Below are 16,228 nucleotides of genomic sequence, written 5' to 3'. Positions count from 1 at the left end.
TGGGTCATCTGTATGGTGGCATGTGGGTGGAAAATGAGACTCAAAGCCAAAGACACTGAGACTGCAACATGTTTTATAGTGGGATGCAGAAGGAGAGGAAACAAGGGTTGGTACCTTACAGTAAGAAGATCTGTGATGATGACAGGATGCACAAGTATGAAAGGAAATAAAACCCTAGCATGGTGCAGCCCTAGGATGCAACCCTTAGGTAAAGTGTTTCCAGTGGAAAGAAGGAATTATAATGCCATTGTGTTCTGCACCAGTCTGTCCTTGTGTGCAAAACCTCAGATTGCTGGTCACCCATCTCTGAGGAAAGATGAGTTCTTTCAGAGCCATGGCTAGGTAAGGCATGGAGACTGAGCAGGAGCATAGAAACATGTCCCATGTATGACACAAGAACCTGACTTGCTTACTCCAACCAAAGGAAACGTGAGGGGAAATGGAGGAAATATGTCAGAAAATTAAATGGGAGAGAGAGAAAAGAGTTTCTCCAGTCAAAGGACAGCACCAGCTTAAGAACCAAATGAATTAATTTCAGCAGAAAATCAGAGACAGTGAGAAGATTCATATTTTGGAAGAGCCCCTAGAGACTATAAAAGGGACAAAACGAGGAGGCATGCATCCCTTGTGGACACAGATGGCTCTTTCCAATCCCTGTTACATTAAAAGGCCGCATAAAGAAAAATGTGGCTCACTTTTGCACACATATATACATATATATGTATTTACATATACATACTGTTTGTGCAGATGGATTATCATGAATATAATCAAGGCCAAAGTCATCACGCCCTCCCAGACCTGGAATGTTACTGTGACAGAAAGCAGGCAATATGATTTAAGCTTGATCCCATTGTGTTGTGCACTTCTTTCAAGTTTGCCATCTGTCAGTAGTTGAAAAGCTGCGAGGAACCTACAGCAATCAGCACTATAAGGAGCCCATGGCCAAAATGAGACCTCTGAGTAAATGGTGTGGTTAAGAACAGTGGTGGAAGCAAATTCAGCTGATTTTGGCAGAGAACTGGTGCAGCAGTGCTGGAAATCTGTTCCAGTTGCAGCCTGCTCACAAAACCCACGGGAGAGGGATACACCCAAACTGCAAGGAAACAATTGCAGTGGTTTGGAGCTGCCAGTCATTTGCCTGCCCTCCTCCATGGGTTGAGCAGACCACAAACCCCCTGTGATGGTGCTGAAGAAAGGAGCAGGGAGAGCCACATCTAGGTATCTCCATCCCAAACAGCGATGGGTGCCAAAGGGCAGCACACACCATGGGGAAGGTTTGCCCAAAAGCATCACACCTTTGAGATCAGGTTCTGTGCCAAGCAGAAGAGCATTGCAAACACCAGGAGGTGAAGTTGCTTGGAATGTTAGCAGTTAAACTGACTCCAAGTGACGAACTGGGGAGAGTAAGCCAGCATGAGATGGCAGCAGTCTATGCACAGCTCTCAAGCAAATTGCAAGAAGAGAGCAAAAATCGACTCCTCACGTTCCTCAGCCATACATGGCAAAGGTTTTTCAAAACCTTTGAGGGGTTATTGCAACTTACCAGTCTTAACTAAGTCACCATGCCCCAATAAGTCACAGTGTAAACCCATGAAGCTTGGTTACTGTTTGATTCTGTGCTTAGATGAGTGGTCCACTTCCATCCATATGCTTGTGCTCCCTTTCAGTTTGCCCCATGCTTTCCCAGCTCTTACCAAGGACTGACACATTACCAAACATCTTGGCATATTGACTTTGAGTAATTTTTTGCAATTTGATAAAGTGCAGATGTGTCCGAGCTCAGGGAGAGGAGGGACATTTGATGGAAAGTTCTGGACAAATCACTCCTGATCCTTCATGTGAACCAAAAGCACTAAACTCCCCAGATGTGCAGAGCGTTAGCACAGATTTATGGTAGAACATCAAAAGCTGTATCAATTCTGGCTACTTTTCAGCTGATCCAGTTACAAACACAGACATGAGAGAGCAAAAAGGCAGTGAAACAGCAGATAGGAGGTCCCGTGTGGATGTGTCAACCTCTTGTCTAGCTTTGAGGATCTGGGGTTGGTAGCTCTGTCTTTGAGGAGCTCTTTGGTGAGAGAGATGGTCAGGGCCGTGCCAGATCCGGTTCAACCAAACCCACTATTAAGAAATACCCACAGCAAATTCTGCTCCCTGCTCATGCTGCCTCATGTCCCAGGAATTGCCTTGTTTCTACTTGGCTTTCTCCTCCTCCCAGTCCCTCCAGGCTTGGACCCAGAAGTCCCATGCATCGTACAGCTTGCTCAGTCTGTGCTGGCTCTGTGCCCCTGGCCCCAGCCCAGAACCAGAACCAAGCCCCTGGCAGGGCACCCTGCTAAGAAAACAGTGATTCAGCCATATATGAAACAGGAAGCAAATGACAGAGCATCAGGCAAGAACCAAAAATGTGACACTTCTGCCAACCTACTCCTTAAGCTGCAAGCAGGTCCCTGTGCAACGGGCCAGAGAGTGGAGCAAGGAGTCATCTGGAGGGAAAGCAACAGGGGATGTGCTCCCCTAGGGCTCAAGCATGGGGCTGCAGATGGATTTGCTCAATATGAAGAATTACCATAGAATCAGCAAGGTTAGAAAAGACCCTTAAGATCCCCAGGTTCAACCCCAGCCCAACCCACAGTGCCCAGTGCCCACATCCCTCAGCACCACATCTCACAGCTCAAGGCTTCTGGGAGTGTGACCAAGACCACTGGAGGCACACATGAAGTCATGAGCTGGCAATGTTGCTATATGTCTAGCAAAGATGGAGAGAGAAAGAGCAAGTAATAGAACCTTCCATCTGCAGAGATGCACAGACCCAGTTTTTGCCATGCGAGCTGACGGGGTTGATCCTGTTCAGCAGCAAAGGAGACAAGTCACTGATCTGCCAATGGTTTGGGTTATTTTTTTCTGGAGTGAGTAGATCTCATTGGTAATGAACGTTGGTCATTGTATTTGCACATAAAAAAATAGGGATGCAAGTGGAGTAACATCCACCATCAAAACTTTCTTTGAGAAGTCATTGCTTATTTCACAGGGATCTCCTGAGATACAAACACGTTTAGGAGGAGGCTCCAGACAGAACACTACCACAAGGAGCCAAAAAAAGCCTATTTTCACAGCAGGCCACCATAAAAAAGTTTTGAATATGGAAGAACCTTCTGGCAATGCAAGATGCCCAGCATTTACAGCAACCATGTAGCACAACTTTTCAGGTCAGCAGCAACTTACTGAAGTCCACTTGACATTCCTCTAACTTTCAGAAATGATATTTAATATTGGCAGAAATTGCAGCCAGAAAATAACAAATAATGTGCACATGAAATCTCATTCCATGTGATGTTTTTTCCAGACGTACCGGGTGATGCCATGAGACCATTGAAAATATTACATAATATCTTACAGCATAGGTAATCCATTGTCATTTCAGATAACATCCTTCAGCTTGTTTACCAAAGAGTGCAGCTCTTTCTCTGAGTGCTTCTGGAGTTGATCCATACCCAAGCGGGCAGCTTTGTGCAGATGTTTAAAAGAATATCAGAATAAAATGAGCAATATTCTTGCACCATTGTATTGCAAATTGATTGAACCTGGTCCTCAGCTGGTGTCCTTGCTAGGCTGGCCAGCAGAAGGTCAACAGCTAGCTTGAGACTGCTTGTGATGTCTATTGCAGATCCTCATCTCAAAAATGCAGTGGAGTTTTCTTTAGCAATTTATTTTTTTTTTTTTTTCAGTGTGTCTGTGCCTGAGGTTTTATTTCTACAGAGAAGATTTATAGCAAGCACTGATAGAACAAAACCTCTATTCTTTTCCATGCAGATTTATGGCTAAAACCAGAGGGGCCTGGGGGAAAATAATTAATTAATTGATTAATTAATTAATTAAACAATATATATAAGGGTGATTTAATAGAAAAGAAAAAGAATAGTAAAATGGAAGCATTCAGCTTCAAACAGTGATGTCTTCCCAGCTGAAACCAGATAAATTTGAGGATTAATGGATCACAGGAGCAGATCACCTATGCAGCTGGCTACTGAGATGGGGAAACTGGTCAAAGTACATTGCATATACACAAGGATAAAGCCTAATATAGAGAAAAAGTTGTCAACTCAATTATTCCAAAACTGAAGTTCAAGTGGGAAAGCAAGAAATGAATAGGGGGAAAACACACATGAAAAGAGCAGCACCTCACCCTATTGCTCTATAGCTCCAATATCCCAAGAGCTTTCTGCTCTTCCAGACAGCAGAATCCAAGTTCAGCAGCTTGCTTTGTTTTTCTCCATCAGAATGAGCTTTGATTCCACAGAAACGTGTGAGTCAGGTTCTGATTTGGCAAAAGCCAGGCCAAGCATCTTCTTCACCCAGTCTGCATTTGAAAAGGACCAATATTGGTGAGGGTGAGTTCAGATAAATGGGGCTGGCACTGTGTGGATGTGTATATGGCCATCCAGGGATTGTACCAGGCTGAGGAGCCTCCATCCTTTTCCCAGAGCACACGTAGGTCTGGGGGAAGCACTGGGAAATGGGAAGGCTGGCAGAAAGGCGCAACTGAGCAGAGCTGCTGCATACATGAACGCTGGCAGCTATGGGGAAAACATTGGCCAGATTTTTGGTAGTACAAACCCAACGGAGCTCTGTAGGCTTCTGCTGGCCAAGGACCTGCCCTGGATTTAAAGAAACCAAAAATGAGGATTCTTTGCCACCTGCATGCACACACCTGAAGGAAGCCATCCTGCCTTCGCGAGCAGCCAACCCAAGGCAGCCCAAAGCCCAGCAGACCTCTCCACCTCGCCCTGCAACGCTTCTCATCTTCCATTCCTCCTGTAAATGAGTTTTCTAAAATCCTTCGTCCTTCTCCCCCAGGGAAAGGAAAGTGGAGAAGGGTTTATTTATTTAGACTGTTTTGCTGCCTGATCAGAATTACCCGTCTGAGAGGGGGATTTGAATTGCACCTTATCTGGGGTCTTTCTCTGTCTCCTTAATGCTTGAAATCAGAAGCTTTGCTGCATTTATTTATTTATTTTTAATTACACCGAGAAGAGAAAGGGAATGAACAGTAAAAGTTAAAATGAAATTAAAAAAAAAGAAAAAAAGAAAAAAACTTTAAAAGTACAATGCGAATGAAAAATGATGGCTTTACTCTTTGCCTTAAAGTAAAATAGCTTTTATCTTTTTTCCCCCCTTACAACAGCCTCCTCTACCTAGATAATACATTTGGTTAGATTTATTTGCTCAGCCCAGAAAACTTGACACTAAGGGGATTATTTAGTTTTAGATTCGCTGTAGTCCATAGTAATAGCCAACAGGGAAAGGAATGAAGCAGCGATATTAGCAGGAAGATGGGAGGGGAGGGTGGACGGGGGAGGGGGTGGCAGGGACTGCAGCTAAGCAAAACTGCTTGCATAAACACCATTAAGAAGATTTAGACATTGCTTTTCTTATCATCAGCACTCCTGGAAGAAATAAAAAAAAAAAAAAAAGGGAGAGAGAGAGAGAGAAAGGAGAAAGGAAAAGGGACAGGCCCTGACTTGCTGTGCATGCGTTTCCATCAAGGTTCAATAGAAAAATAAAACCGGCCCCGGGTCCATCTGCAGCAATTCTGCCAACCTCTCCAAGTTACCCCATCACGGTCCAAAGCAGACATTTGTTCCACACGTTAAAAGGAGGAAGGAGCAAGTCCAAAGAGGAGAAAACGCACCATTTCCCCACACCGACTCGGGCAATTTCATACATATCCAAGAGAGCGCATTTCTTTTCCTGTAAAATGCTTGAAATTTCTTTGTGTACCACTGAGAAGTTGAATGTGCTCTGTGTGAGAGGAGGAAGGGGTCTGTGTGAGGGAGGGTGTCGGGCTTTATGTTGGCAGCCCGACTTTAAGAAAGTTGGATCCCGCTGGAGGATCCCAACCACGGATCCCGCTGGAGGATGCAAGAAGTGGGCAAAGGAAGGCGTTGAGAACTTCACTCTTCTGCAGAATGAAATGTGTGAGGAGTCACAGGCGTTAGAACAGCTTTCTAAGAGGCTGTAGCCTGGGGTAGGTCACTGCACAGCAGTTGTCCATGTGAGGTGGCTCACATCAGCCACTGGCGGAGGGACGTCCAACCACTGGTCTTGCACAGGAGCATGGAGCCAAGCTGCTTTTCTCCCTGCCCACAGTGCCTGACTACAGTGACCTCTAAGCCTGATAGAGGCACACACACCTCAGGAGAGCAAAAATTAGGTTATCTGTGGCCACTTGACCACCATAAGCTGGTCCATGGGCTTTCTTGTGTGAGCATGCTTGGTCCCAGGGATGCGGTGAGGACACCTGACAGCCCAGGTGACCCCATCTCCCATCTTCTTCTCTGCTCCACTGGATAGGCACAAAGTTTCTCCTTGAACCTTTGCTTCTCCAGGGAATTTGTTTGCATCACAGCCCAAAGGTTTGAGTCAGCAGATCTCAGCTGCTGAAGCATCCACAGGAAGGGAACACGGGTTATTTTAGAAGTCATAATGCTCTGAATTTTAAACAAAACATCCAGCGCTCTGGAAGAGACATAAACCTTCACGCTTCAGGGCACAAAAAATCTTCCAGTTACTGGGGATTAGGAGGGAAGTGTCCTTGGAGGCAGGTATTGTGGAGCTGCCAATGAAGAGACTTCTTACCCTTTACTCTGTGTGAGCCGGATAAAAAATGAGAATTCTGTTTCATGAGGAATTCTGTGGCTTTGGGGTTTGACCTTTATTCCACATGGGTACGAGGCTGAGAACTTGCAAATGCCTTATTGGAAAGAGAACCCACGTATCTCAGTAAGGGCACTTATGAGAAAGAAGAGGCAGCCATGAAGGAGAGAGGAAATTGAGGTTTGGTTGGTTACTCTACACTTCAGAAAGGATTGCTGTATTCCAGATGACTGCTGTGTTAAATCTGAATGCAAGAATTGTATTAAAAGCTGACTTTTCCACTATTTATTGCTTTGGCAAGTAGATTATTTGGTAGTCAGCTTGTACCTTTTTTTGTTTTTGCCTGATTTTCTAAGGAAGTGTGTGAAAAAGCCTTCCTGGGCAGGGAGATGAAAACTAGGGATTAGAATGGGAGGATATTTTGGAAGCTGCGGAAGAAGGAGAGATGGGGAAGTCTAATTTCAGATGAAAACACAATAAATTAATTCTTCCACACGGGGAGTAACCCCCTCCCTGTTGATAATGCTTGTAAGGACTGAAAAGCTCAGGGGTCAAAATGGATGGAACGTCTCCCTCCTTGAATTTCCAAATATTCTGCTACTCCACCCATCTCTTGGCTCCTCTCCTATAGGAGATGCTGTGCCTCCAAAATGGGTTCATGTTTCAGTCGGCTCCAATTCATTGGCATCCTCTGCTCACTGCAGCTCACCTAGATGGGGTGCTGGAAGCCTCTTCTTGGAGAAGCAGCATTTCAGCCCAGGCTCAGTGAAAGGCTGTGCCCTCCCAGAATTCACATACAGACAGGGAAAAGTAGGAGGGTGAGCAGTGTGCCTGGGATGGGCTGAGCCTTAAGTGCAGCCCCAGACCACTGGCATTCCTTTCCCCACGCAAGGGGGAAGACAGCACCAGCACTGTCTTAGAAAAGGCCTGAATGGCTTTTTTCTTTTTTTTTTTTTTTTCCTAGAAGCATCATTTCCATCTTGCCTGGCTTGAGCTCCAGCCAGCTGTTTTTCATCCAGGAGCTTATCTCTTGCAGGCATAGTGACATTGTGTGACAGTGCCTGTTGTGTCTGCTGAGAAGACGTAAAGCTGGGGGCCAGCAGCTGACCCATAACACAAGAGCCCCTGGTCTTTGTTATCTCCTCCCAGCCCTGAGTTCTGTGCCTATGCTACAAGATTAGCTGTTCTCCCATAACATGCTATTGTGTGTGGGGGGGAATGGGTTATTTCTATTTTTCTAGAGCAGCTGTTTTCAGTTGCCAGCTAATGTTGCTGTTTGTTTCAAACAGCTTTTCCCTGTTTCTCAGCACAGCTGTCTCCTGTAGAATCAGCCTCAAGGAAAACCTCTCTCTTAACCAATCACACATTCAGGTACCTCCCACCAAGGTTTTCTGCATCTACAGCATGAAGTTCTTGCACTTGCAGCCAAGAAGAACCCTTATTCACAAGAGGTGGTGGAAAACTCAAGATTCTCTAATGCAGAGGTATGTGTATAGGAACACAAAAGCCTTTGGGTGGAGCATCTCCAAGGTGGTTGCTTTGCACTCCCTTTAGATGCTGGGCTCCCTGTGCATGACCTGCTCCAGGTTCATTAGTTTTGCAGGTTTTTGTATGAGGACAGATCTTGTTGTGAGGGCTGTATCAGAGCTCACGTTGGTGTTTTATTGACCTAATTCCTCTTAGCTACAGGAGAACAGCAGTGAGTGGAAAATTAATTTTGTAGCATACATTTACAAGTTAATTGCAGTTTTGAGGGAAGGTGGGAAAGCTGCATTTCATAAGTAAGGGAAAGAGGTGCCAGTACGTGCTTTCCTGGTTTTAGCACAGGGGTTTCTGTCTCACCACAGGCATCCTTCCTGCTACAGAGCAGGGCAGGGTCTTGCCCTGATGAACGGGCATGCAGTAAGAGAGCTGCTGCCTCTGGAAGTGCCTCGTGGTGCTCTCTTACTGAGGACGCAGGAGGGGCTGATTCATTCACTCCTTGATTACTGCAGTCCTGATTTTCATTTTGGGGGCTTTCTTGATAGATTTCATAGGTAGACATTTCTGACAGGATTGGAGTACCCTTGGTACCAAGAAGGAAATCCTCAGATGCTCTACTTTTCCTCTGAGAAATGCCTTTTCTCCAAAGGTGTTTTCTTGCTGTTTCAACTGCCTCTGTTATTTTTTACTTCTTTTCCCACTGAGTTCCTTCAGTTATGTTTTCCTTGATGGGCTCCAGTCTGAAGGTTTCAGACACGACGAGGAATGAATGAGTTGAAAGCAGAAGATGTCATGCAATGGGTAAATGGCGAGGGGGAAAAATTTAATGCTCAGAATCACAGGAAATGAAAACCACCTCCGTTCATCTGCAAACAACAAATAACTTGCACTCCAGCAAGCAGTTTGTCTCATATTCTAGTTCACACCTGCAACAGGGGCAAGAAGGGAAAGTACCAAACCCCATTATCCTCAGAGTAAGAGATCAGAGGAAAGCAGAAATTATACAATTTCCATATAGACGAAGCAGCAGAACGCGATTTTGGCCATCTTACAACAGACTCCTGAGCTCTGAAAAATGCTGTGAAAGCTGTCAGCTGGGCTACAAAATGCATAACCTGGTAAATCGGTGAAGACTGTGCACAAAGGGGTGGAGGAAAAAGCGTCAAAGAAGAAAAGCCCATCGCTGGACAGGCACTGCCATGCAATGCTGCATGCCAAGAACAAGAAGAGAAGATCCCAACAGAGCAGAGCTGGTGCCTGGGCTTGGCAAGGCTCAAGGTCACATCATCAGCAAGACCTGGCTGCAGACCTTTTTCTCCACTCAGACAATCCCAACTGGTTTAATCTGCGCAGGCTTTGCTCTGTTGTTGGCCCAAGCATCTTTCTCTGGGCTTTGTTTTAGATCTGTCTTGGTATTTTGAGCATGCAAGCTTCCTAACTTTGAGCAGGCTCTGAACACAGGAAGCTACAACCTGTAAGTGTTGCTCATTTGGGTCAGGACCGTCTCCTGCTGTACACACATCATGTTTCTGTGCACACTGTGCTGGTTTAATAACAGCAGGAAGAGAAGTGCCACAAGAATCACCCTGATTTTTATATATTGTTTTGCACAAATATCTCTTTTATTTATGTATTTGCCAAGGACATAAATACGTGGAGAAGCACAGATACACTTTTCAGCTTTTAATCTGTGCTGCCGTGGATGTGATGGGCTTTGACTGGACAAACTCTCTTCCCCAAACAGCCAAGTTACTCAGATGAATAAGGTCATCTGTGCACGTAAGTGATTGCCACGTTGGGGCCTTGTGTGCTCAGCATGGGGATTGACATTAAATGGTATTTCTCCCTCCCCCCCCCCCAAAAAAAAAAAAAAAAAGGAACTCGCCAAAAAAAACGTAGAAGGTGGAGAGGAAATCTCAGAATCTTACTCAGGAATGAAGAGCAAAGAGTTTGCTGCCAACCCAGCTGTGATGGCACCCTGGGAGAGATGAGAAGCCTGCTGTTCCAGGAGGGCCACTAAATAATTTTTCAAATTATTAATGAGAAGGAGCAGAGTGGCCTCTGCCACAGCCTCCATCTGTTTCCTTGGACAAACCATTTATTGAAACCCCGCTGTACTCCAACCTCTTCTTCTACTCCCTCTCATCTCTCCTCTTGGCTATTTGACACCTTGGGGCACTACAGCCTTTTGCTGTTTCTATGCAGAGTGACTTCTGCCACCATTACTGTCACGTAGACAGCAGAGTATGACAGATCCCAGCTCCGTGGGCATGCCTGCGTTTTCCCTTGGGGCTCAAGCCTTTGAAACAGCCCCTCTCAACCCACCTGAGCCAGGTAAGGACCCCCTGCCATGGTCAACAGCACATCCTTACATTGCCTCAGCAGTGATCAAGCGAAAGAGGAGGGGAAAAAAAAAAAAAAAAAACAACCTGAAACCCAACCCTATAACAAAACCCCTTTGTCGTTTTGCTGCAATGGTAGTAATATTCTTAGCTATTGTTCCAGATCTGCCAATAACGTGAAGTTGAAAGGCGAAAGGGGTGGGCAGCGGGGGCAGAGGAATCAAAGCAGACCATTAGGCTGAATGGTGATCCAGGCGGTTTGCTCCAGGCAAACAGTTAATCCAGACCTGGGAGAGAGCACTGGTAGTTAAAGCCCTTTAATGGCCTAAGTCCTATGATAATTAGTCCTGCCCTGGAGGTAGTTAAGTGAGCCACTCCAGCCTGAAATGGAGCTCATCCACTGCTGAGGCCATAATCCTCTCTGCACAATGAAAGCTGAACTAATTCACTGAGTAAACACTTTCTCAGTTACTTACACGCTGTCTTCTTTCAGCCTGACACCAAATAGATTCACTTCCAAGAGCTGGAAAGAAAATCAACTTTTTTTTTTTTTTTTTAAAGCCAACTGATCTTGCTTGAAATGCTTTTGGATTTAGTATCCAGGGTATAACCTGGACAGATATCATCTCCTTTCTCCTGGCATCACATAGCAGCTTCTTTATTTTAGCCCGCTACAATGGCAGAGAGCACAAAGACATTTCCCCATCTATTACCTGCTCTTTTCTACTGCCTGTTTCTCTGACAAGGCACTGCTGGAGAGGAACAGGAAGGCTTGAGGGAAGCTCACACTGAAATCTGGGGCTCCTTAAATTATTGAGATCTGTTCACCCAAAGGCTCAAGGTGAGAAATGTGGCACAGAGAAAGAGAAAATGGAAGTAGCAAGGAAAGAAAAACAAAATATTTTCAACTGTTGTGAGTGACACCAACTTTCTCTTTCTTTATGTTTCAGTTAAGGAATGGAAATCATGGATTTATAGAATATTCAGAGTTGGAAGGGAACCTCCGGGCTCACAGAGTTCAACCCCTGGCTCCATACAGACCACCCTAAACTCAGACCCTGCATCTGAGAGGTGTCCAAATGCTCCTTGAACTCCAGCAGATCGCGTCTGTGCCCAGTGTCCTTGGAGTTGTTGCATGCACGCCACCCTTTGGGGCAGAGCCTTTTCCTTATATTCAACCTGAAACGTGGCTTGGCACGTTGTCCTTCCTATGTGTTCTCTGTAAGGATGTGCCATGGGTGCCTGGTTGTCTCTGGATACATGCTCATCTCATCTCTCCAGCTCCTCCCAGTGCTACTGTTCTTTTGGACGCTCTTGAAGACTCAGCTTTCAAGGACCTATGTTTCTCACCAAAGATCTGCTAAGGGCTGCCATTGGCTCTGCATACAGGAACTCCCACTGTCCCCCAGGGTAGTCTGTCCATTGGACCTCCTAAGCTGTGAGGGCACACTGAGCACTCCAGAGTCTCCATCAATGATGCTGTAAGTGTCGCACTGCCTGTCCACCCTGATTCCTGCACTCCCAAGTGTTGAGGAATTGAAGACCCACAAGTGGAAGCAACCTTCTGACCTGCTGGATCACCTCCACACACTGCAGAGCAGCCTGAGCACATGGGGCATGGTGAGGGATGTGTCTTCTATAATGCAAACGTGTTGTGAAGTCTGTAATGTTATCGTTGTTCATTCTTCTCATTCTCTCAGCTTGTCTTGGCTGCCTTCTAGCCCCAGATCCTGGTGTCATCTGACTGCTCCAAACTCAGTGCTCTCTATTGGAGAACCCAGATCTCTACTGATTTAAAACCTAGGAGGAAAGTGAATTACATTTCAAAGTTGGGGTTATCTCATTGCCTTTAGGGTACTTGTTTATGTCCGAACTCTTTGCTTAGGCTCATGTTAGAGTCTACAGAGACAAATGGACATTTCTGGATTGCAGTCCATTCTGAATCAAGTAATGAAATATAATGAAAACTTCACTGGTGCTTTCTGTGGTCTACCAGCAATCCTTGTTTTATGAAGACCCCCAGGTGGATGAGAATGGACCAGAAAGGGAAGGGAGGGATATGGAGGATGAGAGGCGGCCTGGAGCTGAGGTTGGGCAACTGGTGTTGGGATGTTCAGATTTTGGTCGTCTGAGAGCAGCCACAGGGTGCTGCCTGGTGCTCGGTGAAGTGCTGATGGACAGAAAAAAGAAAAATGCTCCTTGAACCTCTCAACCTGAGCAATGTGAAAGACAAGGCATGCAGGCTTGTTTTATGAATGCTCCCATGGCTCAAATCTTGTTGGTGAGTGCTATTATTAATGTTGCTCAGGGCTAGGAGGAAAAAAAATAATCATTCTGAAGTGTATGTTCAGAGATATTCCTTTTTTTTTTTTTCCTTATGCAAGGAAAATAGAAACAAAATGGGGGAAAACAATAATAAAAAAAAAATCCCTACCAACCCTCTCTGCATCAGCAACCGCTTCTGTCTCCAGGCTCTATGGCAATGATACCTCAACCCACCCATTCAGCAGTCCATTATCATTTCCCTCCTTCCATTATTCCCCTTCAACCTTATCAGACGTAAGCATCGTCTCAGATGCTCCAACTGGAGCCTTGTAATTGTCCCTGGTTAGAGCTCGATAGCACCTTGAACCGCCAGAGTAATCTCTGCTTTAAGAAAAAGGTCTCCGCAAGGAGACAACGATGCTTGAATTTGCCCGTGGCTATGAAGGATCTTTAATAGCTAAACTCTTTTCTCTCTCCCTCTCTCGTGCACGCACATACGAACACAGATAAATGGAAAACTCTCTCTCTCTCTCTTTTTTTTTTTATTATTTATCCTCAGCCTCTTTCGACTGCCTGTTTGGCAGCCATCACAATATTTATTATGGGGTTTGCAATATTATTATTAGCAGCTCCTGAGGGCACGTGGCGGAGGAGGCGTCTGGAGAAAGCGTAATAATGTTAGTGAGGAGATCTCTCTGGAGAGGGGAGAGTGGAAATGGCATTTTCTTGTGCTTCTCGATGGGAGGAAGGAAATCAGACCCAGTTGGATATTCTTTCTCCTCACATTTGGGCAAGGCTTGGGCCAGGGCAACATAAATGCCACGTCCTTCTTCAGTAGGAAAATGAACCATTATTCATTTGATGCCAGGAATGGAATGAGAGCAAAACATGCAACATCCTGGTCAAAGAGGGGGTGAGGAGGATTTTGGCATTGCTCCACAATTCAAGTCCCACCAGTTTCCCTTAAGACAGCCTGAGCTACCATCACAGCCAGCACAAGAGGTTGCAGAAGATATAAAAACTCTCACCCACAGGTTAAACCCTTTCTTCAGTGAAGGCCTACCTCAGGGCATTGAAAGGTGGAGGGATTTAGTTCCTAAAACTGATTGTTTCATAGAATCGTGAAGGTTGGAAACGATCGCCGACACCATCTAGACCAACCATTTACCCATTGATTTCTTTCTAACAAACAAGACCAAGCTTTCTGCTGATGTTTGCCTCCCCTGGCCTCTTCCAGATTCTCAAGTTCCTGCCCGACATTGATTCTTAAGATGCATTTTTCAGCAGTCAGTTTACAAAATGTCATCTGAGGATTGCTGCCCATCATTTAATTGCAACAGTTATGCTCGGATGCTCGTTTCTGTCAGCGCCCGTGAAATCTTCATTGTTATCTGCCTATTTATTCCTCATGTTTACACCTGCTTACACCCGCTGATTTTTCTGTTAAAGGTGCTTGTGAAGAGGAAAATGAGTTAGTGACAGTCATTGCTTTATGATGTATATCTGGAAGACCGAAGGCTACAAAAAAGAAAGAAAAAAAGAGGAGGAAATAGAGAAAAAGAAATGGTTGAGTTGAGATGATACTTGAGAACGTTTTAACGCTGTGGCCAAGGTTTTTTCCTCTAAGTTTCACCAGAACATTAAGAAAGATGGAAGTTTGCATCATTAGTAACCATTTGCAAAGAAATCTTGGCTGGATTAGAGAGTGTTTATTTCTTGAACCTGGTACAGAGGGCCACCACCTCAGAGAAACAACGTGACGTTTTGAGAATGCTATGTAAGAAATTATTCTCGAGCAGATACGACATTTCTTTTCTTTCCTCTTTAAGCAGGGCCAATCAATCCAAATACACCAGCTGGACCGTTTCCAGTGCGTTTATAAGAGCACAGCAACATGAGTTGTGATTACTTTAGTGCTAAGCCCATCCCAGGAGATGGGATAGAAGAATGCTGCAGCTTGGAGAGGGAGGATGTGGAACACAGATCTTCTGAGGACGTGCCACAAGCCATCAGGCAGGGGAACACATGCTCCTAAATACGTCCTCTCCTTGGATAACCACCTTCATCTCCTTAAACATCATGACTTTTAAAGAGTTTTCTTCTGCAGCCCCTCATTCTCACGTGGTTGGTGTTGCGTTCCCATGGGTAGCAGCATCAACTTTTGATCATCTCATGGGTAGAGGAACTGATGTCAGCAATTGGGTGCACGTCTATGAGCTCACTAGATGCCAGGCTCAGTTAGAGATGGAACACCCGACTGAGATTTATAGACCTGAGTTTTGCATTTAATTGTGAGAGCTGGATCCATACAGCCTATCGTAAAGGTGACAAGACCTCGGAGCCCTGTGCTATAAATCAGCCTCTTGTATTCCTAATGCAAAGAAGTATTTGTAAATTAACAGTAGTTATTATTATTATTTTTTTTTTGCTTAGAACTTACTGGCATGACCAGTGATTATGTTTTAGGATTTGTAAATCTGTTTTAGGATTTGTAATTCTATTTCCTGACTTCTAAGCCAATCGAAGGCTACAGAAGTCAGTCAGGGAGTTAAATCTGATGCGAAAAGTCATGGTTTGTAAATCAAACTGCAGTTCTTAGGTTATCTGAGAGGATTTATGAATCTGGATGGAGATATCTAAATCTGGTTTATAAAAGGACTGGTTTATAAATGAAACCCCCAAAGAATGGCTCAGATCCTGGCAGGTGAGGCATCAAGAGGTGCAAAATGACCATGGTGGGGATGCCCAGCACTGTCTATTACAAGGACTTGAGATTCTCCATCACAATCCCAGCACCATATTTTAATGGAGGAAAATATTCAGGCCTTTATATCATACCCAGTGTAATGGCAAGCCACCCATGCTGAGGATGGAGAAGTTGGAAGTCTCCAGTGGTTCTGCAGCCTTCAGGAGCCCATCAGGACCACCTTGCTACCACCTCCATTCGCCAACACAGAGAGTCCTTCAGCCTCCTCCCTGGCCCCATTGCACCCCAGCTGCCACCAAGGCCAAGGAGTGGCTGCTCCTGAAACACTGCTTCAAAAGTTTTACTGTATAAAAGTGTCTCTTACGTTTAAAAAAAAAAAAAAAGAAGAAGAAGAAGAAAAAGAGAGGGAAAAAAAAGGGAAAAAAAAATCAAATTTCTACAGTTCTAAAACTTTTTTTAAAGCATTTAAATTTTAAGCTGGGGATTTATAAATGGGCTATTAAAGTTTAAGAGTTTCATTATAGTTTTTTTTAAATCATAATTACTTTAGGTAGGGGAGGAGGGATAGATCTACTTTATTCCTAGTGGAAACTATACATATATATGAAGTATCTATATAAAAGCTGGAACTGAGCTTATATTAATACAGTTTAACTGATATTCAATAACTTCACCCTCCCTTTTTCCTATTGTCCATATTTAAATACTTCAAAAAGAATTCTAATCAAGTGGAAATTAATAGGGGAGGAAAGACTGGGGTAGCAGGAGAGGG

The 16,228-nt window shown here is 44.7% G+C and overlaps 1 long non-coding RNA gene across 1 annotated transcript; it reads left to right on the top strand.

Moving 5' to 3' along the window:
• Positions 1-10,018: 10,018 nt before the first annotated feature.
• On the top strand, positions 10,019-16,006 carry LOC149916569 (uncharacterized). The gene is made up of 3 exons (XR_016469550.1): positions 10,019-10,476; positions 11,152-11,325; positions 11,435-16,006. It is a non-coding gene; the product is annotated as an uncharacterized LOC149916569 (long non-coding RNA).
• The last annotated feature ends 222 nt before the right edge of the window (positions 16,007-16,228 follow it).

This window comes from Phasianus colchicus, chromosome 10 (assembly GCF_987193195.1).
Source record: "Phasianus colchicus chromosome 10, bPhaCol1.hap1.1, whole genome shotgun sequence".
Lineage (NCBI taxonomy): Eukaryota > Metazoa > Chordata > Aves > Galliformes > Phasianidae > Phasianus > Phasianus colchicus.
This window is presented reverse-complemented; position numbering and strand designations above follow the sequence as displayed.